Source organism: Humulus lupulus, chromosome 5 (assembly GCF_963169125.1).
Source record: "Humulus lupulus chromosome 5, drHumLupu1.1, whole genome shotgun sequence".
In the NCBI taxonomy this organism is placed as follows: Eukaryota; Viridiplantae; Streptophyta; class Magnoliopsida; order Rosales; family Cannabaceae; genus Humulus; species Humulus lupulus.
Genome location: NC_084797.1, coordinates 94,070,054 through 94,097,279, shown reverse-complemented (window position 1 = coordinate 94,097,279; position 27,226 = coordinate 94,070,054).

The following is a 27,226-nucleotide window of genomic DNA, read 5'->3' as shown; positions in this document are numbered from 1 at the left end:
TACGGATATCCGGGCAAGATATGTTTTCTTGGCAGAGCTCTTCCAAAAAATCAAAGCGGCAAGTGCTCAAGGCTAAGTGGCACGACACTAAGGCAGCCTCGTGTTGGCAGGATAGTGCATCCACTGCTGAATTCATTCTACCAGCCTTGTACTCAATGGAAAATTGAAATCCCACTAGTTTCCGAATGAAATGTTGCTGCTCGGGAGTTTGAATAACCTGCGTGAGTAGTTCTCTCAAACTCTTGTGATTGGTGCGGATTATAAAATGTCTACCCAAGAGATATTGGCACAATTTAGACACCGCTTCCACGATGGCTCTCATCTCTCGGCTGTAGGCGGATGCTCCCATAAAGCGAGGCCCATGTTTCTTGCTGAAATAAGCCAAGGGGTGTCCCTCTTGCATCAATACACCCCCAATGCCCACATTAGAAGCATCGGTTTCAATCACAAACTCCTTAGTAAAATCTAGCAGTCGCAAAACAGGGGTCTCGGTCATGGCTTGTTTTAAGAAGGCAAAGGCAATGGTTGCTGCCGGGGTCCAATGGAACTTGTCCCGCTTCAACATGTCAGTCAATGGTACCGCCACAGTTGCGTAATGGGCCACAAACCGGCGGTAATAGCATGTAAGACCGAGAAATCCACGAAGTTGTTTCAAAGTAGTCGGCTGTGGCCATTTAACCATGGCTGTAATCTTTGATGGATCGGCTTGTACCCCCTGTGAAGAAACCAAATGCCCCAAGTATTCTATTTTTTTCTGGAAGAACTGACATTTGCTAGCCTTGGCAAAAAACTGATGGTGACGCAGTGAGTGTAATACTTGTCGAAGGTGTGTAACGTGAGCCTCCTCTGTCTCGCTGTAAACCAGAATGTCATAAAAAGAAAACAATAACACAATCTCGTAAAAATGCCCGAAAGACATGGTTCATGGTTGCTTGAAACGTCGAAGGAGCATTCGTAAGACCGAAGGGCATAACCACAAATTCATAATGGCCGTCGTGGGTGCGAAATGCCTGCTTGCATATATCTCTAGGGTACATACGGATTTGATGATAGCCCGCTCTAAGATCCAATTTAGAAAAAACCACCGCCTTCCCCAACTCATCAAGGAGTTCGTCAATGGTTGGAATAGGAAATCTATCCTTGATGGTAATGCTATTGAGTGCTCTATAATCCACACAAAAATGCCAGGACCCATCCTTTTTCTTTACTAGTAGCACGGGTGAGGAATAGGGGCTGGTGCTAGCTTGAATAATGCCCGTTGTCTGCATTTCATTAACGAACTGCTCCATCACATCTTTATGAAAATAAGGGTGCCTATAAGGCCGTACATTCACCGGCAACGATCCTGGCTGCAAGCAAATCTTGTGGTCCACTGTTCTATAGGGCGGTAGCTGTTTGTTCATCAAACACATCAAAAAATTCAGAGAGAAGTCCCTTACCCAGCGATGGAAATGTAGCTTCTAGCTCGGCCAACTCAGGTGCCCTTAGGTTTGTGTCCTCCATTACAGCCATCAGTCTATACAGCCCACAGATCTCTCCATCACACAAGAGTATGGTGAATTGAGAATAGGATAATTGGTGCGGAGACGCGTCCTGTGATCTGGCCAGCTTCACTACACTACCTTGCCAAGAAAACTCCATCGTTAAGGCTTTATGGTCATGTATACAAGGGCCCAGAGTCTGTAACCATTGCATACCCAGCACAACATCGAGACCGTAGATTGGCAGGATGTATAAATCAACAACAAACAGATGCCCTTGCAAAACCAGCTCAACATCCCGACACAGTTTCGAACATATCAGAAAATTTCGGTTACCCATGTATACTTTGAACTGTTTCGTTTCCTCCCATGGCAAGCGTAACTGAGTAGACAAAGATTCCTGAATGAAATTGTTATTGCTGCGGGTGTCAATCAGCACTTCGAGCTTTTCTTCCCCCCTGTTTCGCCTATATTCAAAAAATCTGAGGATTAGCTGAGTTTGATAAGGCATTCAAGCTAACCTCATCGACGTTATTGTCTTCCCCATCAGCCGTCTCTTCCTCCTCTGGTGAAAGTAGTGTACCGTTATCTTCATCCATACCACATAAAACCAAAACCCGATTCTTACATTTGTGACCAAAATTGTATTTCTCATCGCAAGTGAAACAGAGGCCACGCTCTCTTTTATCCCGCATGTTAGACGGAGTCAATCGTTTAATGGGCAGAGGCGCCGCGGCTTGCTTAGCTCCCGACAACGAGTGGGTATTTGAGTGGGTTCCTGTAGGAACGCTGAAACCTGGTCCACTGATCGGTGACCCCAAATTCTGCCCCTGTTTAGGCAACCACACTGAACGAGTATTGCTTGCCCGTGAACGACTCACCATATCATCATTCCGATCTTTAAATAATTGCGCTTTGGCCATGGCATCCGCTAAATCACAAGGCCGAGAGATTAGTAATTCACGGTGAATCTCAAGCTTCAAACCCCACACAAAGAAGTTCAAATACATCTGCTCTGAAACCCCAGTAATCTTCGTCATAAGCTCCTCAAATTCAGCTCTGGATTGAGATACCCGCCCTGTTTGTGTGAGCTTAGCTATACGCCCCAGTGGATCATCATAAAGTGAAGCTCCAAATCGCATTTGTAAAGAACGAATGAATGAATCCCAATCTGCAAAACCGCCCCCCTTCTCCATCCACTGAAACCAAGTTAATGGTGTTCCATCCAAATGAAAAGCTACCACCGATAGCCTCAATGTAGTATCGACCCTTCAAATCTCGGTACCTTAACCCTTAACGACTTGAGGATTGAATTCATCTCATGGCAATCGGTTTTGGCATCTGAGCATCTACCCACTGATTGAGTCGGCAATGGAGCTGTACTATTCTCACCGCCATGGCCTGGCGACAGTGGAGGTGAAACGTGCGACAGGTGCTCGTCGAGTATTGCGCGGAGTTCCTCCATCTGCAGTGTGGCTCGTTGCTCCAGCTTCTGGTCCAATTCTTTGCTCATATTCTGGAAAGGTTGCACAATGTCTTTGTTCTTTATCCTGAGAAAAGATGAAGGCAATGAAAGCACCAACGTTAGTAAACTGCCTTCTTCGAGACAAGGCCAATCTCCCCAGCAACTAATTGCTCATTTCATTCATGATAAAAACCAGTAATTACAATTATTCTACTTATATGTCTATGCAATTGACTCAAGTTCACAGTAGTTGGTTACAACATCTCACTCACTCTCAGTGACCCAGCTTTAGCACGTAGTCCCTCAGCCGGCCGGGTCTCACACATTCGTGCCTGCTCCGAGCCGTCCCTGCCTGTACTCGGTCGAGTGCAGCTCCTTCTCCTCCGTTTGGCTTGCTACTTTCTTCAGGCACCTCTTCTCGAGCCGCTCCACTTTCTTCCAGCTGGGCCAGTTCTTTCTCTAGCCTTTTCCTTTGTTCCTGGGCTGCCTCCAAGTTGAGTTGTATTGGGCCTATTGTCTGGGCCTCTTTAACAAAAATTTACATTTTTGGTATACAATCTTTTGACGAAATATTGAACATTTTATTACCAATAATACTCACCCAACTTTGTAATTACAAAATACATATAAAATAGTACCTCTGGCTCAAATTTCATTAATCATTTTTCCAATATGAATAAATTATAAGAAATTTGGTAATTTAAATATTATCTTAAAATATTTAGAATAAATAATGACACTTATCATGTTGTGATTGGTCTAACTTATAATGTTTTTTTTAAAAAAAAAATTGAATATAAAATTAAAAAATATATTTTATAAAAATAAAACAATTTTTTTAGAAAAAAATAATTAACTCTTTCTTTTCTCTCTTCCAATTTCCCATTCTCACTCCAACTACTCTTTCTCACTCCCACCTATTGTTCTTCACAGCCCCAAACCAATAAATCAACTTCATGAGGCAAACAAATATAGTAGAAAAAAAACCCATAAACTTTGAGATTTGAGCAATGGTGCAACTCAATTCAACCAAAATTTTGAATCGTTTAGGCTCAAATCTACACCTCAATCTTTTTCTCAAAACCTAAACTGAATTAACTCTTAAAAAACATGAACATGATAGATCTATAAACAAAAATATCATGAATCTATAATATTTTAAAATGAACTAATAAACAAAAAACAAAAATTTAGGTATAAAATCCAGTAATTATGTCATAAAAATAGATTTAACTAGTATGACATCTCAAAAAATATGATATCCCAAGCAATCTCATATCTTGTCAAACTAATTACCCAAGATCCAAACCCTCACTCTCTCATTACCATACCCAAATCCAAGAACCTTCACCTTCCCGTTTCCATACACTCTTGCCCCTCCATGGCCAAAGCTTGTCGACTTCAAAGTCGTATGCTTGTGCAACCATGGTCGAAACCCAACACAATCTCATGAAAATACACAAGAAAAATAGAGCTCTAATGGGACAAGAGAGTTTTGTGGTGCTAGGCAAGGGAGTTTCTGACAACCAAACCATCTATGGTTTTTCTGGCGAAGGGCTAGCATCAACAGGGTCGATGAGACTCCAATCACAGCAGGAACTGCACCTGCGAACAAGACATTACTCGCTACTTTTATAGTAGTTGATTGTCCGTCAGCATATAATGCTGTGATCAGAAGACCCATACTCGGTCGATTTGCGAGCCATAACTTTGGTCTGGCATCTGGCCATGAAGTTTCCACCTGATGCAAGAGTTGGGTGCGTGTTGGGAAATCAGGGAGAAGCCAGAGAATGCTACAATTCCTTGATCACAAAGGCAAGAAAAAGCATATCGGGAAACGGAGCCGAAAAAAAGTTGCTAGTCGTAAATGAGACGTAAGCCCAATCAGGTGAACAAGTCACCAAATAGGGCGTTGCCCAAAGTGAGGATAGGGACTTAGATCCTCGTTTTGAGGATTTTGAAGAAAACATTGGGCCTGTGGAGGACCTCGAGGAGCTCCAACTAGAAGAGAAAGATCCAACCAAGGTTGTGAAAGTTGGTAAAAACTTAGAGACAACAATAAAAAAAACTGGTGGAGTTTTTGAGGAGACACCAAGAGGTCTTTGCCTAGTCACATAAAGATATGGTTGGGATAGACCCAGCAGTGATCAGCCATGTCTTAAATATAGACAAAAACCATCCACTTGTACAATAAAAAAGAAGGTTGCTCGACAAAGATAGATCTAAAGCCCTAAAAGAAGAAGTCAAGAAGCTGAAGGAAAATGGATTCATGAGGGTAGCATTTTATCCATCATGGGTCTCTAATCCCATACTAGTTCCCAAGCCAAATGGTAAGTGGAGGACGTGCGTGAATTTCACAGACCTAAATAAAGTCTCCCCGAAGGATTATTTCCCACTTCCAAGAAACGACCAGCTGGTTGATGCTACATTAGGACATGAAGTTTTATCAATCATGGATGCGTACTCTGGTTATAATCAAATTAGCATGCATCCATCTGATGAAGATCACACTAGCTTTCGAACAGATGTGGGACTTTACTGCTACAAAGTAATGCCCTTCAGTTTGAAAAATGTTGGCGCGACTTACCAGCGACTAGTCAACCATATGTTCAAAGAGCTGATGGGCAACAAGATGGAGGTCTATGTTGACGATATGCTGGTCAAGTCAAAAAAGGCCGGAGAACACATCAAGGACCTACAGGAATGCTTCAACATCTTAAACAAATATCAGATGAAGATAAATCCTCTAAAGTGTTCATTTTGTGTTGGATCAGAATTTTTTTTGGGATTCATAGTAAGCTCACAAGGAATCGAGGCCAATCCCAAAAAGATTCGAGCACTGATCGAGATGCAGTCACTGGCCAAAGTGAAAGATGTGCAAAGCCTGACAGGAAGAATTACTGCCCTGAGTAGATTCATATCTAAGTCAATAGATAAGTGTGTCCCATTTTTAATCTACTTAGAGGAAACAAAAGGTTTGAATGGACAGAAGATTGCGAACAGGCTTTTCAGGCACTCAAAGCCCACATGTCTCAACCGCCCATTTTGTCAAAGCCGATCCAAGAAGAGACTTTGTACATATACTTAGCCATAACCGAGTATGTTGCTAGTGCTGTTTTAATCAGAGTGGAAGACAACATTCATAAAGTAGTATACTATGTAAGCAAAAGGCTAGTGGGAGCAGAATTACGATATCTGCCCATAGAGAAATTGGCTTATTTCTTGATACTGGCGTCTAGAAAACTACGACCCTACTTTCAAGCTCACCCCATATTAGTGCTTACTGACCAGCCACTATGACAAGTCCTACAAAAACCGGAAGTCGCTGGTCGATTATTAAAATGTGCAGTTGAGTTGGGGCAGTTTTAAATTTCCTATGTACCACGAGAAGCCATAAAGGGACAAGCCTTTGTAGATTTCGTTGCTGAATTCATAGGACTCCCTGCCATCGAATCGATGATAGAGACCGATAATCAATATCAAACTCCTACCTTGAAAATGTTCGTAGATGGGTCCTCTAACAAGCAGAACGCGGGAGTAGGGTTAATCTTAATCACCCCCGAGGGACATCGGTTTCACTGTGCGATCAAATTCAACTTTACAGCCTTCAAGAATGAAGTTGAGTACGAGGCTCTGCTCGTAGGATTAGGACTAGCCAAGGATATGAACATAAAGTCACTAGAAATATATAGTGACTCCCAGCTAGTAGTTAATAAAATTATTGGAGATTATTAGGCTAGGGGTCTCAAGATGGTTGCTTAATTAAACAAGGTGAAGAATTTACTAGTACAGTTTGAGAAGTATACTCTCCAGCAAGTACCTTGTGACCAGAATTCAAACGTCGATGCCTTAGCCAAGTTAGCAAGCACCAAAGATGTTGACACTTTTAGCATTGTACTGGTCGAACATTTATTTGCAGCAAGCATTCAAGCGGAAGAATCCTCGCTAATAATAGAAGTGTCCGACACATGGATGACTCCCATCATACAATATCTCTGTTATCCAATAAATTAGCATTTGTGACGTGGCAGATAATCTCTTGACACGTGGCTAATGCTTGGAAAGCGTCTGCTAGAGTATCGACCAGGAGACACAACAGAAGCAGGACAAGCCTGTCTTTCCCACGACCAGTCTGGTCGGTGGTTCCGCTGGCAAGGCAACATTTATGGGAAGATCTTTGTGAATCCCAAATTTATCTCATGCAATCTTCTGGATATCCCGTTATTCAGGGGATAATATCTGTAACAATATTTTGTAACCCTTCATGAGCCTATAAATAGCAAGATATAGCTCAAGGGAATGGACTTTTTTTTTAGCTTCTGAATCATAGAGATATAGAATTTCTCCTAGTAAATTTGTATTGTTTGTCAGAAGTGTTGAAACTCATTGAACCCAAGTTCTCTGATCACACTTTTGGTTCCATATCAATATCATTCTAAGTGGACGTAGGTCATTACCAGATCCTGGGGCCGAACCACTATAAATTACTGTGTTTTCTTTACTTTTGTCATTACGTTATTCTCTTTACACTCGTCAATATCATTCATACTTTGACTCCGTGTCAGTTGGCTAAATCGTGGGTCAACATTCTGGTGCTTTCATTGAGAGGACGATTCATTGCTATTAAGAAAATTGATGGCGAAAGCAGGAAGGAAAGCTGGCCAGACTGCCGCCGCTGCACCGTCGAATCCACCACCTCCTCCTCCACCTGCAAGCATGGCGGAAGATGAGCCGCAACTAGACTTTGAGGAAGAGGAAATGGACGATGCGACTCTGAGGAGCACCCTGGGCACGTTGCAGGAAGAGTTGGCTAGTCTGAGGGCCAATCAAGAGACTGCCGCAGAAGCCATGGCAAGACAGCAGCAGGAGCTTGATCGTCAGCGGGCGGAGTTGAGCGAGAGACAAGCAGAGGTGGATCGCCGCTAGACCGAGGCCATGGCAACCCTTGAAGTAGCCTTGCTGTTGGCAAGAAATCAGGTCGCACCTGCCTCGCAGCCTAACCCACCTGAAAATGGGCCACCTCAGAAGGGTCCCAATCCTAGCCCACCAATCCATCCTTCAAGTCCGCAAAGGCCCGAACAGCCTCAGATGCCCCATGACGAAGTCCCACTGGACCCCGAGGAAAATCCACCATCCCAGGCTGCTCAGGGTAATCCCCCGCAGCAAAGGCAGAATAGGGCCGAGCGTCAGCCTCGTAGCCCTAGGCGCCATGAGAATGATGGGCCAAACCAAGCGAACAGAGGTCACTACCCTCCTGGTAACAGGAGGGACTCAGAACTAGCCTCTGCGGTCCGTGGACCCCCATGGCATAATAATGCACGGGGACACCGCGACCAGCGTAGGCCACCCTCTAACGCTCGGGGCGTTTCTGCCAGAGACGGTCACAGAGGGAACTCACCACAGCCAGTCAAGGTTCAGAGATGGTCATGGGTACAATGAGGCTGACTCAGGCAAGGGCAATGCTGATGGGAGAAATGGAAATAGAGGTAAAAGCAGGAGCCAAGTACCTCAAGGTGACCAACCAAATAGACAAGATGCTGGGGGGCAACCCAAGCAAAATAATGTCTTCAACCGGCTCGGAGGTAGCGAGCAACGGAGAAGAGAGGAGGACCTGAGAGATATACTCAACGATCATCGAGAAAGGCACGGCGAGAACATCCCCCCAGCCACAGAGGCCACCATAATTCCTGCCGCAGTGCAAGCCCAGATAGACGCACTCAATCAGGCTGTGCAGCAGCTGGTCGGAGGAAGGACTTCTTACATCGACCACGACAGGAGGAAAGGTACTCCTTTCGTCCAGAGGATAGCTAACGCCGAAACTCCCAGCAAGTTCAAAATTCCTACACTCCCGAACTTTGATGGATATGGGGACCCAGTCTCGCATGTGAATAAATTTGAGATTCAGATGGACATTCAGAAAGTGTCTGAAGACGCTCGGTGCAGGATCTTCCCTGCAACACTTTCTGAAGCAGCACAGGAGTGGTTCTTTAAGTTCCCACCTGCAAGCATAGTTTCCTGGGAAATGTTCGTAAGGGAGTTCTATGGACAGTTCTACGCGGGTCGTGTGCACCCAACCGAAGCAAACCAGCTGGTCGAAATCCGTCAGCAGGACGGAGAGTCAGTGAAGGATTACGTCCAACGCTTTATGTGGGCGGCGACTGGAGCAAAAACAGTAGGAGACGAAGGCAAGATGATGGCCATTACCGCAGGGGTAAAGCGTTGCTCTCCCCTCTGGAAGAGTCTCCGAAAGGAAGGAGTTAAAACGACCCAAGAGTTCTTGGATCGAGCCGATCGTTACATTAAACTCGAGGAAGCCATTGCTAATGATGGGAAACCCTCAAACAAGGGTAAAAAGGCCACCGAGCCTGCCAAAGCCGCCAATGGTTCCAAACCTGACGGCAACGACAAAGGCCATAAAAACGGCAACGGTAATGGCAAATATGGTGGGAAACGGCCGTATAGCGAGCCTTCCACCTCCGACAATCAATGAGCCAAGGGTAATCGTTATGAACCTAGGTTCACTAACTACACTGCCCTCATTGAGTCTCGGGGAGAGGTTTACCAGGCCACAAGCTCTAGTGTACCTTACAAGAAACCTGGGCCCATTCGAAAAGACATTTCGAAAAGAGACACTACCAAGTTCTGTCGTTACCATAACGACTACGGACATGACACTAATGAATGCAACCAGTTAAAAGACGAAATCGAGTTCCTTATTAGACAAGGACACTTGAGGAGGTACGTACGGGCCTCGGGAACTTCCCAACGAGAAGCTCCAGGTGGCAACGAGCAGGTGTCCACACGCCAACTCTCGCCACTATTACAGCCTGCCCCCGTAGCCGGAACGCTCTTAACCATCTGTGGAGGCCCGCACCTCGCTGGAAATAGCGGAAAGGCTAGAGAACGATATGCTCGGACTCTACGTCACGACCAGGACATCGAGATGATGACTGTGGAGGGTCGTGCGCCAAAAAAGGCTCACTCAGAGGAGTATGGGATAACCTTCTCCGATGGCGATGCCCAACACGTCCGGTTCCCACATTCCGATCCGCTGGTCGTGGACATCCAGATGGCTAATATGATGGTAAAAAGAGTACTGGTCGATACAGGAAGTTCAGTGAACATCCTGTATAAGTCAACATTGGAACGCATGAAGTTGTCCGTAAAAGACCTGGAGCCCTGCACTCAAACCATATACGGCTTCTCTGGAGAAGGACTCGCCCCAGCCGGAATGATCAAACTCCCAGTAACCACGGGTACAGCGCCTGCCACAAGGACATTACTCACCACTTTTGTAGTGGTCGATTGTCCTTCAGCATATAACGCCGTTATTGGAAGGCCCATACTGGTTGATCTAAGGGCCATCATCTCCATGTGGCACCTAGCCATGAAGTTCCCAACGGACTCAGGGGTAGGATGCGTCTTAGGAAACCAAAGGGAAGCCAGGGAGTGCTATAACGCCTCGATCACAAAGGCAAAAAGTGGAACATCGAAGAGCGCTACCCCAGACCGATTGCAGATGACAGAAGACAGACAAGCCCAATCAGGTGATAATGTCACCAAATAGGGTGTTGCCCAAAGTGAGGATATAGATTTGGATCCTCGCTTTGGGGATTTTGAAGAAAATGTTGGACCCGTCGAGGACTTGGAGGAGGTCCAACTCGATGAAAAAGACCCGACCAGAGTCGTGAGGGTTGGGAAGAATTTAGAGCCTACCGCAAAGCAGGCACTGGTGGAATTCTTACAAGAAAACCAGGAAGTGTTCGCCTGGTCGCATAAAGACATGGTTGGGATAGATCCATCAGTGATCAGCCATGTCCTGAACATAAACAAAGCCTTTCCACCTGTGCAACAAAAAAGAAGGCTGCTCGATAAAGACAGATAAAAAGCCTTGAAAGAAGAAGTCGAAAGACTTAAAGAGAATGGGTTCATCAGGGTGGCATTTTATCCATCGTGGGTCTCCAATCCGGTGCTGGTCCCCAAGCCTAACGACAAATGGCGGACCTGCGTGGATTTTACAGATCTCAATAAAGCCTGCCCAAAAGACTGTTTCCCACTCCCAAGGATCGACCAGTTGGTCGATGCTACTACAGGACATGAGATCCTCTCGTTCATGGACGCGTATTCAGGTTACAACCAGATCAGCATGCATCCCCCTGACGAGGATCATACCAGCTTTCGGATCGATACGGGCTTATATTGTTACAAAGTAATGCCCTTCGGGCTGAAAAACGCAGGTGCGACTTACCAACGACTGGTCAACCACATGTTCAAGGAGCTGATCGGGGTAAGCATGGAGGTATATGTGGATGACATGCTTGTAAAGTCCAAGAAGGCAGAAGGACATGTGAGGGATTTGCAAGGATGCTTTGATGTGTTGAAAAAGTATCAGATGAAATTGAACCCCCTCAAATGTTCCTTTGGAGTCGGATCAGGGAAGTTTTTGGGGTTCATAGTAAATTCAAGAGGAATCGAGGCCAACCCTGACAAGATAAAAGCCCTGATCGACATGAAGTCGCCGGAGAGAATCAAGGATGTACAAAGCCTGACCGGAAGGATCGCTGCCCTGAGTAGATTCATCTCAAAATCAACTGACAAATGCGTTCCATTCTTCAATCTACTCAGGGGGAATAAGAAGTTTGAATGGACGGAAGACTGCGAGCAAGCATTCCAGGCCTTAAAGGCTCATATGTCGCAACCTCCCATCCTATCAAAACCAATCGAAGGAGAGACTTTGTATATTTATCTGGCGATTACCGAAGTTGCTGCTAGTGTGGTACTAATACGGGAGGAAGAAGGCGTACAGAAAGCTGTTTACTATGTCAGCAAAAGGCTTATCGGAGCAGAATTGAAATATCCACCAATTGATCGGTTAGCATATTGCTTAATTCTAGCCTCCAGAAAGTTGCGTCCGTACTTCCAAGCCCACCCTATCACAGTTCTGACCGACCAGCCCCTTCGGCAAGTCCTCCAAAAACCTGAGGCGGCTGGACGGCTGTTAAAATGGGCAGTCGAATTAGGACAGTTCGATGTAACTTATTCATCGCGAGCAGCAATAAAAGGGCAAGTCTTGGCCGATTTTATTGCGGAGTTCATCGAACTCCCCAACAGTGAGCTGTGCAAACAGCCTGAAGCGCCCATGCCTCAAGACGAGACTCCTTCGTGGAAACTATTCACGGATGGTTCATCCAATGAATCCCACGCTGGAGCGGGAGTGATATTGATAACGCCCGAAGGGCATCGATTTCACTGTGCAATCAGGTTTGACTTCGCAGCATCAAACAATGAAGCAGAATACGAAGCGCTCCTCGCTGGACTAAGAATGGCCAAGGATATGAGTATAAAAGTGCTCGATATTTACAGCGACTCTCAGCTGGTAGTGAATCAAGTCCTGGGAGAATATCAAGCGCGAGGATTAAAGATGATGGCCTACCTTAATAAAACGAAAGATGTGCTAGCCCAGTTCACAAAGTACACCCTCCAGCAAATTCTGCGAGAGCAAAATTCGAATGCAGACGCCTTAGCTAAACTCGCAAGTGCAAAGGATGCTGACACCTTGAACATAGTCCCGGTAGAAAGATTGAGTAAGCCAAGCATTGAAGTGGCCGAAGCCAACATGGAGATTCGTGCAGAAGATACATGGATGACGCCTTACCTGGAGTATCTGACAAATGGAACATTGCCAGCAGATAGAAACAAGGCCAGAACTCTGCAAAGGCGGGCTGCTAGGTACATACTGCTCGACGGTGTTATGTACCGAAGAGGTTATTCAATGCCATTACTCAGGTGCATTACATCAGAAAAAGCTAAGGAACTCATGAAAGAGGTGCATGAAGGCTTCTGCGGAGATCATGCTGGGGGGCAGAGTTTGGCGAAAAAAGTTCTAAGACAAGGCTACTTCTGGCCAACAATGAACGAGGATTCAATGGAGTAGTCAAAGGTTCTCCAAGATCCCACGAGCAGCTCCAAACGAGCTAAAGCAGATGCAGAGCCCGTGGCCTTTCGCAATATGGGGAATAGACTTGATTGGATCACTGCCAACAGGAAAAGGAGGAGTAAAGTACGCAGTTGTGGTAGTCGATTACTTCACAAAATGGGCCGAAGCTGAACCACTCGCAACCATCACAACCAAAAAAGTTCTTGACTTCGTCATCAAGAACATTGTATGCCGGTATGGATTGCCCAGGAAGATAGTTTCAGACAACGGGACCCAATTTGACAGCGACCTGTTCACCGATTTCTGCGAGAGGCATGGAGTTATTAAGAGCTTTTCTTCAGTCGCACACCCCTAAGCGAATGGGCAAGTCGAAGCTGTAAACAAAACTCTCAAGGACACCCTGAAGAAAAGACTTGAAGAAGCTAAAGGAGCGTGGCCAAAACAGCTGCCTGAAGTCCTCTGGTCGTATAGAACATCTCATCGAACAGCGACAGGGCATACCCCATTTTCTCTAGCCTACGGATATGAGGCAATGTTACCTGTCGAGTTAGATCCCCTCTCACATCGGCGTTTGACTTACGACCAGGACGTGAACAGCCAGTTGATGATGGAGTCCCTAGACTCGATCGATGAGATAAGAGAAAAATCTCAACTCCGAGTTGCTGCTTACCAGCAAAAAGTCGCCTGGTACTTTAACTCCAAAGTTAAAGAAAGAAAATTCAACGTCAGAGATTTGGTGCTACAACGAGTTTTCTTAAATACCCGCGACCCCACTGCTGGAGTGCTCGGACCTAACTGGGAAGGGCCTTACCAGATTGAAGAAGTCCTTCACCCAGGCACCTACAAACTTGCACGCTTAAACGGAGATCTCGTTCCGCGCTATTGGAATGGAGAACACCTGCGCAAGTATTATCAATGAATAGCCCTTCTTAAAGGACTGGCTTGTTTAAATTTCACTTTTTAATTTTTACAAGTTTTACAAAGAGGGTTAGCCACGATGTATGGCTAACTGCTCGTATATGTAAGATTCTATTTCAGAATCACTCGTAAAGACATATTTAGTCCATTTTTAATACGAGATTATAAGGGACTGTGCTCAGCCAGTCATTCTTGCCAACCTTTGTGAATGTATATTTACAAGTATTTGTTCATTACATGTGTTGTTTTGCTGTATTACAAGTATCAGTTTTACTACGAACAGGAACGTTCGAAAAGGTTATGGTCAATGCAAGTGACCAAGGACCTAAAGCTCCTCGATCACTTGAAGGGCATATAAGGCACATCGATAGCAAAGCATACTTCTCAAGGTATGTAAACACATGAACAAAATAAGTGAAAGCATGCTACAGTACTTAGAGTATTTTTCAAAATTTATGTTTTGTTAAATCATGCCAAAGTACTATGCTAAGTCCGGTCATACGGATAAATGTTATAATAAAATACTATAGCACTAAGAGTTAAACTTTTACACCGCAAGCATCGTTGCTTGGATGTAACTGTTCAAATAAAAAAGATTTACTGCCCGTGCAGTAAAGTTTAAAAAGAAATTACTGTCTTTACACCACGACCCTTGGGTCGTATATCCAAAAAAGAAGAAAAAACAAATAAGAATTCAAGAGGCATTCGGGGCTGGAGGGTCCTGAGCAGCATCCTGGTTAGTCACGTCCTCAACAACATCTTCTTCTTCCAAACCAGCAACGCTCGGAGTGGCAGGGGTCGCGGCTCTTGCTTCCTCCTCGGCCAGTTGGGCAGCACATCGGGCCAGCTCCGCAGTTCTGACTTCCTCCGAAAGGTAGCTAAAGTCAGCACCCTGATTGTGTTTCCAGAAATTGTAGAAACATCGGAGTGTTGTCCTCTTATACTTTTCCAGATTCTTGGAGTTGTCAAGCTCCAACTGCTTCACTTTGCCCTCGAGGGAGAGAATAGCCTTATCCTTGGTCTTGACTACCTCCCCCAGATGCTTGATTTTGCGGAGCTGGGTTTTGCCGATCTCCCGGTACTCTTGCCTCAACTTGACCGCTGCTTCCTTCGCAGCTTCAGCCTTGGATAGCTTAGTCACTGCTGCATCCCTCTCCCGGATCACCGCCTCTAACTCCTTAGCATGCTTAGCCTCAGCAGCCGAGAGCTCCCCGGCCGCTTTCACCTGGAACCTCTCGATGGCTTTTGCCTCGACCTGCTCGAGGTAAGCCTGGGCTCGAGAACGGGCAGTAATGGCAGAAAGTAAGGCCTGTGCACAAAGAAAAAGGAGTCAAAACTTATCACGAAGACTAAAAAACTAAAGACTCAAAGAATAAAGAAGCACTTACGCTGGAGATTTCGTTCAAAGCCCTGTTCATGATCTGGTCGACTGGTAGCTCTTCAGCTTGAACCATTGCGGCCCTAACACGCTCGCCTTTACCAATGCGATCGAGGCGGTCCCGGGCGGATCGGATGGCACGGCTCATAAGTCTGGACCCATGAGCCTCTTCACGAGAAAGATGCTCCCTGGCAGGCATAGCTGGAGGATTCGGCCGAACAGGAGTAGTTTGCTGTTCAGAAGGAGCTGGAGGAGGAGTAGGAGTTCGCCCAGTTGGCGCAGGACTTTTCCCAGTTGGCGTGCCCTGAGGAGGGTCTTCTGGTCGACTTTTCTTGGCTGGAGGGCCCCGACTGGATTCACCAGTTCTCTTTTTTGGCTTCCGTGTGAGTTGGGGGGTTTCTTCTTCTTCCTCGGCTTGATACATGTCGAAGATGTTGGGAGTCGACATATCTGCATGAAAGTAAACACAAGAGGTTAGTAAGGGAAGAGAAAGGTGAAAGTAAGTAATACAACAGAAAGAAGATAATAAAGTAAATACCCGAGCTACAACTACTGGTCGCTACACTATTGACTCTATTAATCATATACTCATTTTCTAGCATGAAGAAGTCTGGCCCTAGATTTGGAGCATATGTAAAGTTACCATCCCCATCAAACATATGACAGGGAATTGGCAAACCATTTAAAAGCGAAATAACGTTACCATTGTCATCAGAAGACTCTCCCAAGTCAACAACAGGCTCTGTGGCCTTTTCTTTCCCCTTGCCTTGGGGAGCAGAAGGCCTTTCGGCAGAAGGGCTACCCGTGGGTTCCCTGATCGTAACTCCTGTTGGCCTCCTCCTAGGAGGAGGAACAGGAGGTTGCTGCTCGGGAACCCCCTCGGCAGTGGCATCGCCCACCACGGGCCCTCTGTTTTCATGGCGAGGAGCCAGGAGGCCAGACGACCTCAAGTTTTTTTCGAGTGTCAGGGTCTTGACACATTTTGCTGCATCAGACATCCTGGCCAGAGTGTTAGACCTCGACACCATGCTTGGTGTTGGGGTCGGATGTAACCAAGGGCCTGAAAAATAGATCAAGTTTGAGAGAAAATAAAAGGAAATACTCTATGTTAAAGTGTCGACCAAGACAAAGACAAGTTTATACCTCCTCTCGAAAAGGCCAAGTTGTCACTGGTTATGTCCGGAGTAAAGAAGTACTCCTTGTTGTAATGCCCCACGTTTGATATATGGGTTGTACCACTCAAGAACGTCCGGCCGGTTTCCTGGTGGCAGAAGTGGAAAAAGCCCGTCCCGTTGTGCTGAGGGTTGGACTTGAGGTCAAAAAGATAGTTGACCTCGTGGGGTGAGGGTTCTGGCCATCTGTTAAGTTTGTACAGAACATAGAGTGCGGCCAACATCATATATACGTTGGGAGTTATTTGAAAGGGAGCGACGCCGAAATAATTGGCCACCCCCACAAAGAAAGGATGAAGAGGGAGATAAGCTCCCGCCTCAATGTGATACCGGGACCAGGCGCTGTTCGCCCCTCCTGGACGGTTAGCCCTCTGGTCCGCAGTGGGACGTATAATGGTTACCCCCGTGAGGGGGATTTCCTGAAGCAGTTAGCAACCATTCGGATGGTCACTGAACTGGCTAGGGGAGTATACCACTCGACATCAGGCGGATTGCGATGACGAGGGCGAGCCCTAGTTTGGATATTAGGGTCAGGAACAAGATTTTCTCGACCACTGGTCGAGGGAGCCCTAGCCTGCAAATCAGGCTGGGCAGGGGGAGTAGTGTTACTTTCAGACTCGGGCCTTTTCTTGCCAGAAGATTTGGAGCGGGCCATTGGAGGAGAAGGATGTGGTCTGGAAGAGGCTCGTGAGAAAGGTATCTGATGGATACGATCAACTGGTTGTTCTTCTCCCTCGAGCAGCTGGGCGAGGAGGTCGTCGTCGATGGGTCTCTCACCTCCCCACAAATCTGGCATTAAAATCTGCAAACAGAAGAATGGGGAGGTGAGATGATAGAACTTTAGAAGGTTTTTTTTAGAATAACGCTGGTCGAGTATAAAAGTTAAGCCTTTATACAACAGCATTCTAACAAGAAACTAAATCTTTCTATGCGAACAGTTCGAAAAACGGATTAAAGGGTGAAAGTGAAAAGTTTTCCTGAAAAGCTTTTTTCAACTCCCCTTAGGGCGGGAAAAATTATTTTTTCAACTAGCTTAAAAATCGAAATGTTACTTCGGTTTTACGTCCTAAAAGCATGATCCTGGGTTTTAAACTAACTCGTACACCTACTCTGCCTACAAAACATTCTACCTACAAGCACCTAAAACCAGAAGCCGAGAGACTTAAACAGTACGCCATGAAAAGCATGCACCACGAGAAATTAGAAGAATGGGGTTTCAGGAACTTACCAAGAATAGTGGTCGTGAAGGTGGAAGAGAGGTCTTCGGAGATTAAGGAGCCCACCGTCTGAGTCGTGAAAGGCGCAAGAGAACGTTCGCTAGAGAAGTTAAAGCTCTGGTTTTTAGGGTTTTTGGCAGAATAATGGCGTGTGTGAAAAATAAAAGAGATGGTTCTGATGGTCTTATATAAGTTTGTCTCTGATACTAAAAAGGTGTAATCATTATTTTTCCTTTTTCGAAGTATGGGGGAACGTGATGGCCGCCGAAATCGTTTCTGGGGAACTGAAAAGTCATGATTGGACAGAAGTGGGTTGCTTTTTTCAAGAACACACGAAGGGTTCTGACACGTCAGGAGGGGTTACCGAAGAGTCGCTCGTTCAAAGTTTATTTACTATTCGTAGTAAATAAACTTTGGGGGGCAAATGTTATCCAATAAATTAGCATTTGTGACGTGGCAGATAATCTCTTGACACGTGGCTAATGCTTGGAAAGCGTCTGCTAGAGTATCGACCAGGAGACACAACAGAAGCAGGACAAGCCTGTCTTTCCCACGACCAGTCTGGTCGGTGGTTCCGCTGGCAAGGCAACATTTATGGGAAGATCTTTGTGAATCCCGAATTTATCTCATGCAATCTTCTGGATATCCCGTTATTTAGGAGATAATATCTGTAACAATATTTTGTAACCCTCCATGAGCCTATAAATAGCAAGATATAGCTCAAGGGAATGGACTTTTTTTTTAGCTTCTGAATCATAGAGATATAGAATTTCTCCTAGTAAATTTGTATTGTTTGTCAGAAGTGTTGAAACTCATTGAACCCAAGTTCTCTGATCACACTTTTTGTTCCATATCAATATCATTCTAAGTGGACGTAGGTCATTACCAGATCCTGGGGCCGAACCACTATAAATTACTGTGTTTTCTTTACTTTTGTCATTACGTTATTCTCTTTACACTCGTCAATATCATTCATACTTTGACTCCGTGTCAGTTGGCTAAATCGTGTGTCAACAATCTCGAACAAGGATTGTTGCTAGCAGATAGGAATAAAGCAAGGATGCTTCAAAGGCAATCAACTTGGTTTATTTTGTTTGATGGACTCTTATATAGATGAGGATACTCGATGTCGTTATTACGGTGTGTCTCTAAGGAGAAAGCTATGGAATTTATGCGAGAAATACATGAAGATTTCTATGGAGATCACGCTGGGGGGCAAAGTTTGTCAAAGAAGATTCTCAGACAAAGGTATGTTTGGCCTCCAATGGTTGAAGATTCTATGGAATTCATTAAAAAGTGTGACAAATGCCAAAAATTTTCCAAGATACCTCAAGCAGCCCCAAATGATCTTAAATAGATGCAAAGCCCATTGCCATTTGTGGTTTGGGGAATTGACCTAATCGAATCTTTGCCTACAGGAAAAGGGAATGTCAAGTATGCAGTAGTTGCTATCGACTACTTTACTAAGTGGGTTGAAGCTGAGCCACTTGCAGCAATCACGACCAAGAAAGTATTGGATATCATTGTCAAAAACATTGTATGCCGATATGGGTTGCCGAAAAAAATTGTCTCAGATAATGGCAAACGACATGGTATCACGAAGAGCTTTTCGTCAATCGCTCATCCACAAGCCAATGGGAAGGTTGAAGCTGTTAACAAAACTCTCAAGGACACAGTGAAGAAAAGGCTCGAAGAAGCAAAAGGAGCATGAACAGAATAATTTTCAGAAGTGCTCTGGTCGTATAGAACATCTCACCGAACAACAACAGGCCATACGCCATTTTCCTTGGCCTATGGGTATGAAGCCATGTTACTTGTTGAGTTAGATCCACCATCGCATAGAAGGCTGACATATGACCAAAATACGAATAACTAGTTATTAATAGAGTTCTTTGGACTTGGTCAATGAAAGGCATGAGCAGGCTCAACTTCGAGTTGCAGCTTACCAACAAAAGGTCGCTCTATATTTTAACTTTAAAGTACGCGAAAGAAAGTTTGACGTGGGAGATTTGGTTCTGAGAAGAATTTTTTTGAACACTCGCGATTAGGCTGCTGGAGTGCTTGGACCAAACTGGGAAGGTCCATATCAAATTGAAGAAATTCTTCAACCAGACACATACAACCAGAAATTCTTAAACGAAGTTCTCATTCCTCGCTATTGGAATGGAGAACACCTGTGCAAGTATTACTAAAAACAATTCTTTTTAAATAGTTGGCTTGTATTAATTTTACTTTTTACCAGTTTTTGAACAAGGGCTGGTAAGTTAGATGGTTGGTCACTTATAAGTGTAAGATCACTTTTTGATCACTCGTAAGAACACGAATCTTATCCATTTTATTACGAGAAATAAAAGGAACTATGCACAGCCAGTTATTCTTGCCAATTATTGTATTTATTGCAAGTATTTGTTCATTACGCGTGTTGTTTTGCTATATTATCATTGATCGTTTATCAGTACGCGAGCAGTAAGGTTCGAACACATATTGGTCATGGCAAGTGATTGAGAATCTTAAGCTCCTCGATCACTTTGGGGGCATATAAGATACTAAGCGAGAAAATCCTATCAACATAAACATATGTAAACACACAAGCAAAATAAGGGAAAGCATACTATGACACTTAAAGTATTTTTCAAAATTTTTGGTTAATTTTGTGAAATCTTAATAAAGTGTTACGCCAAGTTTGTTCATATGAGCAGATGTTATAATACCAATGCGAATATATTATAATATCACAATGAAATGTCTTTACACCGCAGCAACTGCTGCTCGGATTTAATTAAAAATATTAAAAGGAAAGTAAAGCTGCCTTAGGCAGCAAATTGTCTTAACACCGCGAACAATTTTTTCGGGTGTTTTAATTACATAGCAAATTTTTTACTATGTAGCTGAAGAGGGGTCCTGCTGAGACTGTTGGTCGACTGAAGGTCCGACTTCTTCGTCAGCACCATCGATTCCTGTCGCCAAGGAAATTTAAGGAGAATCTGAGGCATTTTGAGCATCTTCCTCATCTTCTAAGCGAGCAACACACTTGGCGAGTTCAGCTTGTTTTATCTGCTCGGGAAGGTAGTCAAAGTTTGCCTCTGAATTGTTTTTCCAAAACATGTAGAAGTAGTTGAAGGTGACTCCTCGGAACCTCTCCAAGTTTTGAGAGTTTTTCTCCTCGAGCAGCTTGACTCGCTCCTCTAGACTAGTGGCCTCCTTCATGCTTGCTTTCAGATTCTCTTGAAGCTTGGATGCTTTTTAGTAGTTGGTCTCGGAGGCTCCCTTAAACTTCTCCTTGACAGCAACAGCCTTGGCCAAATCTTCTTAGCTCTTCTTTAGCTCCTCGTATAAAACAACAAATTTTTCTTTAACTGCCTTAACCTTGGCCTCCCATGCCTTGATTTCCTCGGCAGCTGCCTTTTCCTTGGCCTCTCATTCCTTGATCTCCTCGGCATGTTTCACGTTGACCTCCTCAGCACGGCGCTAACCATTGGTCATGGTCAAGATACCCTGTGAATAGTAGATGAATGAAGATTTTAAAGCTAATCAAAGGATGTTGTTAGACTAAAACACAATACAAAAGAAACTTACATTGAGGAGTTCATTGAACCCATAAGCAAGGACCTGGTTGGGTTTGAATGAAGGAAGACAAGCAAAGGCCTCTTGGCTTCAACGGTGCTACTCAATTTCTACAGCTTGTCATTTGTTGAGCTATAGGCATTGTTCATCAATTCTGCAACCAAAGATTTCCCTGTCTGGTTGAAGGAGGAATTAGTGCGAGGAGGAGGAGGAGGTGTAGTTGATCTAGAAGGAGTGGGAACTAGAGTGATCTCTCGTCGAACCTTTTTCTTTGAAGGTTCCTCACTGCCTTCTCCAGGGTGTCTTCTGCTCGAATTTTTCTTGCTCACTGGAGCGTCTGCAAAAGCGTAGATATCGAAGGCGTCGTTGGATGGCATGACTACAAAAAAAAAAAATAAACAAGCAGATATGTCAAGAAATAGTTTGGCACAATAAAGGAACAAACTAAAACAAAATTCTAAGTAGTATACCTGAACTATTATTACCGATCACTACATTATCTAAAGAGCTATTACTACACTCACTAACTGCCTCGAAGAAGTCCAAGCTAAAACTACTGGTCGTAAATTTAAAGTTGCCATCCCTATCAAATAAGTGATAAGTGATGGGTAGTTTATTTAAGAGTAAGAAATCTATATCGTTCTCGTCGGAAGATTCGAGTATGGGACCAGTATATTATGGTAGCTTTTGTTTTCCCCTCTCATGTTGGGTAGGAGTATTAACTGTTCGAGTGTTAGGGGATGGTTCTCAAATGTTCACTCCCGTTGGTCGGTGCCTCTGGGGTTGTGACACATCATGCTACTGCTCGGGGTTTTCTTGTCCTTCAATGTCCTGTCCAGTGGCACTCCCCGCGATAGATTAACTCACTCCTGATGAGGTTCTAAAAGGCTGACAAGCCTTAAATTACTTTCCGTGACCAGCTCCTTGATGATTTTTTCAATATTTTTCATGCTGGCTAGGGCTATGACTCTTATCTCCAACTCTGGAGTGGGATCTAGTCGATGCCATGGACCTAGATACATCACAAAGCAACTAAGGACAAGGAAAGATGAAAAATGACTGGATAAATGTCGATCAAAGATTAAGAGTTTACCTCCTCGTGTGAAGGCCATGTTGTCTGCAACCAAGTCGGTTGTGAGGAAGTACCTTCCTACATTGGACTTGTAGGTAATGTCACTCATGCATGTGCGAGTAGATTCCTGGTGGTAGAAATGGAAGAACCCCGTGTTTTTCTGATTGGTGTTGGATTTGAGATCGAACAGATAGTTGATCTCGTGAGGTGTAGGCACAGATCATATTTTGTGATTATATAAGATATAGAGTGATGAAAGTACTCTATATCCATTGGGTGTTATTAGGAAAGGGGCAACCTCGAAATAATTGGCCTCCCCCCTGGAAAAAGTCATGCAAGGGCAAGATTTCCCCTGCTTTTATATGATACCTCGACCAGACGCTGTAGGCGCCACCAGGAACGTTTGCCCTTTGGTCAGGTGTAGGTTTGTATAAAGTAATCTCAAGAAGTTTGTACTTCTTTGGATATTATGCCACCATCATAGTCGATTTGACGCTAGGAGGGTCAATGTACCAGGCTACCTCTGCTCAAGGACCATCACTAGGATGAGCATTGGGCTGGATATATGATGGAGAAAAGTTTAATGGCTGAGGATCACTTGAAGGACCCTCGACATTGGTTGTAGGTTGGTTTGAAGGTGAATCTATGGTTTTCTTTTTTCTACGAGTAGTGTGTTTGACACGACCCATGTTCGATTGGTTCTGTGATTGGTAGTATGGAGGATTGGTTGTAGGGTGTGAGTGTGAAGTCGAAGGCCCAGGAAAAGGCAAAGAAGGATGTTCTTGATCCTCGAACAACAAAGTGAGAAGGTTGTCATCTTTTGGTCTCTCACCTCCCCAGGGATCATGCATGAATATTTGAGAAGAGCAAAGAGGAAGTGAGAATCTACCACCAATAGGTAGAAGAAAGAGAAAATCAAGGATAACGTTGCTTGTGTATAAAAGTTAAGATTTTATACGACTAGCAGAATATTGCTTAATAGCCTGAGTGTGCAATGACTTTTTTCAACCCCTTATTCTAAGGGGCCAAGCTCTATTTATAGCTGGGCTCTAATGGCCCCTTATACATAGTGGTCCCTCGGGACAAAATAGAAATGAGTACACTATCAGGGTAATAGCATAGGTGGTAGTGGTGTTGAAAGAGTGGTGGTCTGCTCTAGTACGTGTCAGGGGTCTGCAAAAGTACTTTTGTCTTGGTACCATATTATGCCTCCATTACTTGTTGGGTACGGACCTCATAAGCGTGTTGAGGGAGTCCTGACCATGTACCATTCTTGTACTGCCACTACCTGTCTGGCGTGGACACTGTATCATCTGTACTCTAACTCTTCTTGGTCTGTAGGCTCATTCTGTATCTCTTCTGGCTTCATGTCGAATCGTTGTGAGGCCCTTTCTGACCTTCCCCGACTGCATGTTCAAGGGGCCCTTGGTGTGAGGCCATGGGGCGCATGGGGAGCTTGGTCGTCGAGGTGAGGTACGCCTCTCTTGGCGCGAGACACTTGGCCTCACTATGCGAGGCTATGCGAGGGGTGCCTCACTTGGCGTGAGACCCATGGCGCGAGACCCTTAGTGCGAGGCCGTTGGGTGCACGGGGGTGTGTCGTCTCGCGAGGCGCAGGTGGTGCGAGGTACCTGGTGCGTGGAGGCATGTCATCTCGCGAGGTGCAGGTGGTGTGAGGCACCTGGGTGCACGGAGGCGTGTCATCTCGCAAGGCTCCTAGTGCATGGGGGCGTTCCATCTCGTGAGGCGCCTGGTGCATGGGGGCGTGCCATCTCACGAGGCTCAGGTGGTGCGAGGCGCTTGGTGCCTGGGGGCGTGCCATCTCGCGAGGCATAGGTGGCGCGAGGCGCCTAGGTGCGCGGAGGCATGTCATCTCGCAAGGCACAGGTGGTGCCAGACACCTGGGTGCGCGGAGGTGTGCCATCTCGTGAGGCGCAGGTGGCGCGAGGCCCCTGGTGCGTGGGGGTGTGCCATCTTGCGTGGCGCAGGTGGCGCGAGGCACCTGGTGTGCGAGGGCGAGGTCCCGAGAACCTCGGCGTGGTTGGTATGCGAGATGTCTTGGGGTGTCTTGGGGGCCGCGAGATGCTTGTCTCCTTGTGGTGTCGCGAGTCCAGGCAGGCAAGGCTCACCTACTAGGCGCTCGAGCCTGAGGCATCTACACGAGACCTAGGCGCGAGGCACTGGGCATGGCCAAGGCCCTTCACGAGACCTAGGCGCAAGGCATTTGATGCCTTGTGTGAGGGTCTTGCGACGCGAGTGGGCCTTGTAGGAGTTTGGACTTGATTGCTTGGGAATTTTTTACCGGTGTGGAATCCTTGTCCCTTATTTGGCATAAAGTGACTTTGTGAGGCCTAGGGTCTTTCAAATATGCGGCTTCTTGGGGGCATGTGATGACCTTTCAACTCTATAGCGTACTTGGCGCCTTCAGTACCCCTTAGCTGTTCACTTCAATAAGGGACTAAAAACCTTTTTTTTTCTTGGTGGATTTTTGGTATCCACACTTGCCCCCTAGTCTACAGGGAGGCCTTTAGGCCTTCTTGTAGACTCTTATCTTTCTTTTTATTTATTATTATTATATATATTTTTTTGTATTTATCATGCTCGAGGTCCTTTGGAGCCCACACAAAAGGGGGTTCGATAGGTCTCTCTTTGGTGCACCTTGATTGTATCTATAAGGATATGTTGACCCCTTGGGTTCTAGTTATCCTTTTATATACTTTTGCGTGCGCTTATTATTTTTTGCGAGAAGCGTCCTTCTCGTCATTAGGCATAGTACTATTTTTGCAAGCGTCTTCTTTGAGACCCTTTTTGCAAGCGTCTTCTTTGAGACCCTTTTTGGAAGCATCTACTTTGAGACCCTTTTTGCAAGCGTCTACTTTGAGACTCTTTTTGCAAGCGTCTACTTTTGAGATCCTTTTTGGAGGTGTCTACTTTTGAGACCCTTTTAGCAGGCGTCTACTTTTGAGACCCTTTTTGCAAGCGTCTACTTTTGAGACCCCTTTTCGTAAGCGTCTACTTTTGAGACCCTTTTTGCTAGCGTCTACTTTTGAGACCCCTTTTTGTAGGCGTCTACTTTTGAGACCCTTTTTGCAAGCATCTACTTTTAAGACCCTTTTTGCAAGCGTCTACTTTTGAGACCCTTTTTGCAATTTTTGAGGTGATCTCCCCTCGGGTCAGTTGTTTCATGGCTAGATGGTCTACATTCAATCTCAAACTTGTTCTGCGACCCCTCTAGCACGACACCCCCTTCTACATGGAATCTTCAAACGTATTGGTTGTAGGGCAACTGGAGGAAGGTTCGCTTTCTTCAACATGCTAGTTCTTACGACCCTCTTCCACCTGTATGTACTTCTGTGCTCTCTTGAAGAAATCATCTAAATTTAAAACTTCTCTTTTGAGCAGGTTATCCCATAACTTGCTCCCTGGTCGTTAAACTTCCCTCCTTTGTTGCTTCTATATTGAACCTATGGATATAGTTCTTCAGACTTTCATTTTCACCTTGCTTTACGTTAGCGAGGCTGGTAATTGGTATAACGTAATCACAGACCGCATGGTGCTGTTAAAGAAATTTGCCAGAGAATTGTTGCCATGATTTGATTGTTCTTGGCCTTAGCCTCTTAAACCACTTGTACGCAACACCTTTAAGCGTAACAACAAAGAAATGGCATTTTGCTCTGCTGTTGACCCCTCTTAACCTCATCAAGTCATTAAAGTAGTCTAAGTGATACTTTGGTTCCATAGTACCCTCGTATGGAGTCATGTGAAGCTCTCTGAGGTTGACGGGGATTTGCTAAGACTGGATCTCCCTTGTGAAGGGTGAATCATGGTCAAATTCTTCATCTTCTCTGTGCCCCCCAAGTGTGGTGATAATCTTGCCTTGCGGGTGCTGCATTTCGATGTCTAGTTCCCTCCTCTTTTTGCTTAAGGAGTCTTGAGGGTTCTCAGATTGGTCCCTTGCCTTGGTTGTGCTCCTCTGGGGAGCCGCGGGGGGTGCGTTTCTTACTTCTGACCTCCTCCCATGGAGCTTTTCTCTTAGGCCAAGGGGCGCCTCTTTTGAGGTGACTTCTGCTTCGTTCCTACGACGATCGTCTACCCTCCGCCTTTGCTCCTGGGGGTATTTCGTCAGTCTAGATCCCTCATGGTACTTTGTCTGGGGAGTTTCACTGGTGGAAATTCAGGTTCTCCCATCGTCTATGGGGGTAGTGTTTTCCCCTTTTTCACGCTCCTTCTCTTTATGCTTAGGAAGGGGTATGCTCGACTTTCCTTACAGTAGGTCATTTAAGACCTCTTGCATGCTCTCTATCGTGGTTTCCAGACTTCGAGTCTTTTTATGTAACTCTTGAATCTTATCCTTGTAGAAACGAGTCCTTCAGCAGGAAGTTATCGAGTGCATCCTGGGACCCTTGCCTGGCCGGTGCGTCGATGGACCTTGGTCTTGGTGGCCTGAGCGTGGTGCCATTAGGGGCTGGTGAAGTGGGTGCACTGGCGGCTCTGAATGACCTCCTTTAGGCCAGATAGCCGGGGGCGATGCTTCCTTCTCCTCCCTTGGGGGAGGAGGTTCCTCTGGCCTACCTCCATGCTTAGGCAGTAGGGGGTCTTTCTTGGAAGCCCTCCTCTCTACTCCGTCCCAGCGAACCTCATCATCTTGTAGTTGTAGTAGGCGTTTTGAACGCCTTAGCATTTTTCTTTGTTGGAAGTGATGAAAGAACGTTGGCTTGATGCTTGTTCTTCCAACAAACGGCGCCAAATTGTTGATGGTGAAATCTCGTCAACGAAATTAGATCAGAAAACTCAAAGATATGTATGGAGATATTTAGATACAAACTTAGAATAAACTTTACGGAAAAGTAAGCACAAATCAACAATGGAGTAAGCCTTTCAATATTGCTTAATAGCCTGAGTCTGCAATGACTTTTTTCAACTCCTTATTCTGAGGGGCCAAGCTCTATTTATAGCTGGGCTCTAATGGCCCCTTATACATAGTGGTCCCTCGGGAAAAAATAGTACATGAGTACACTGTCAG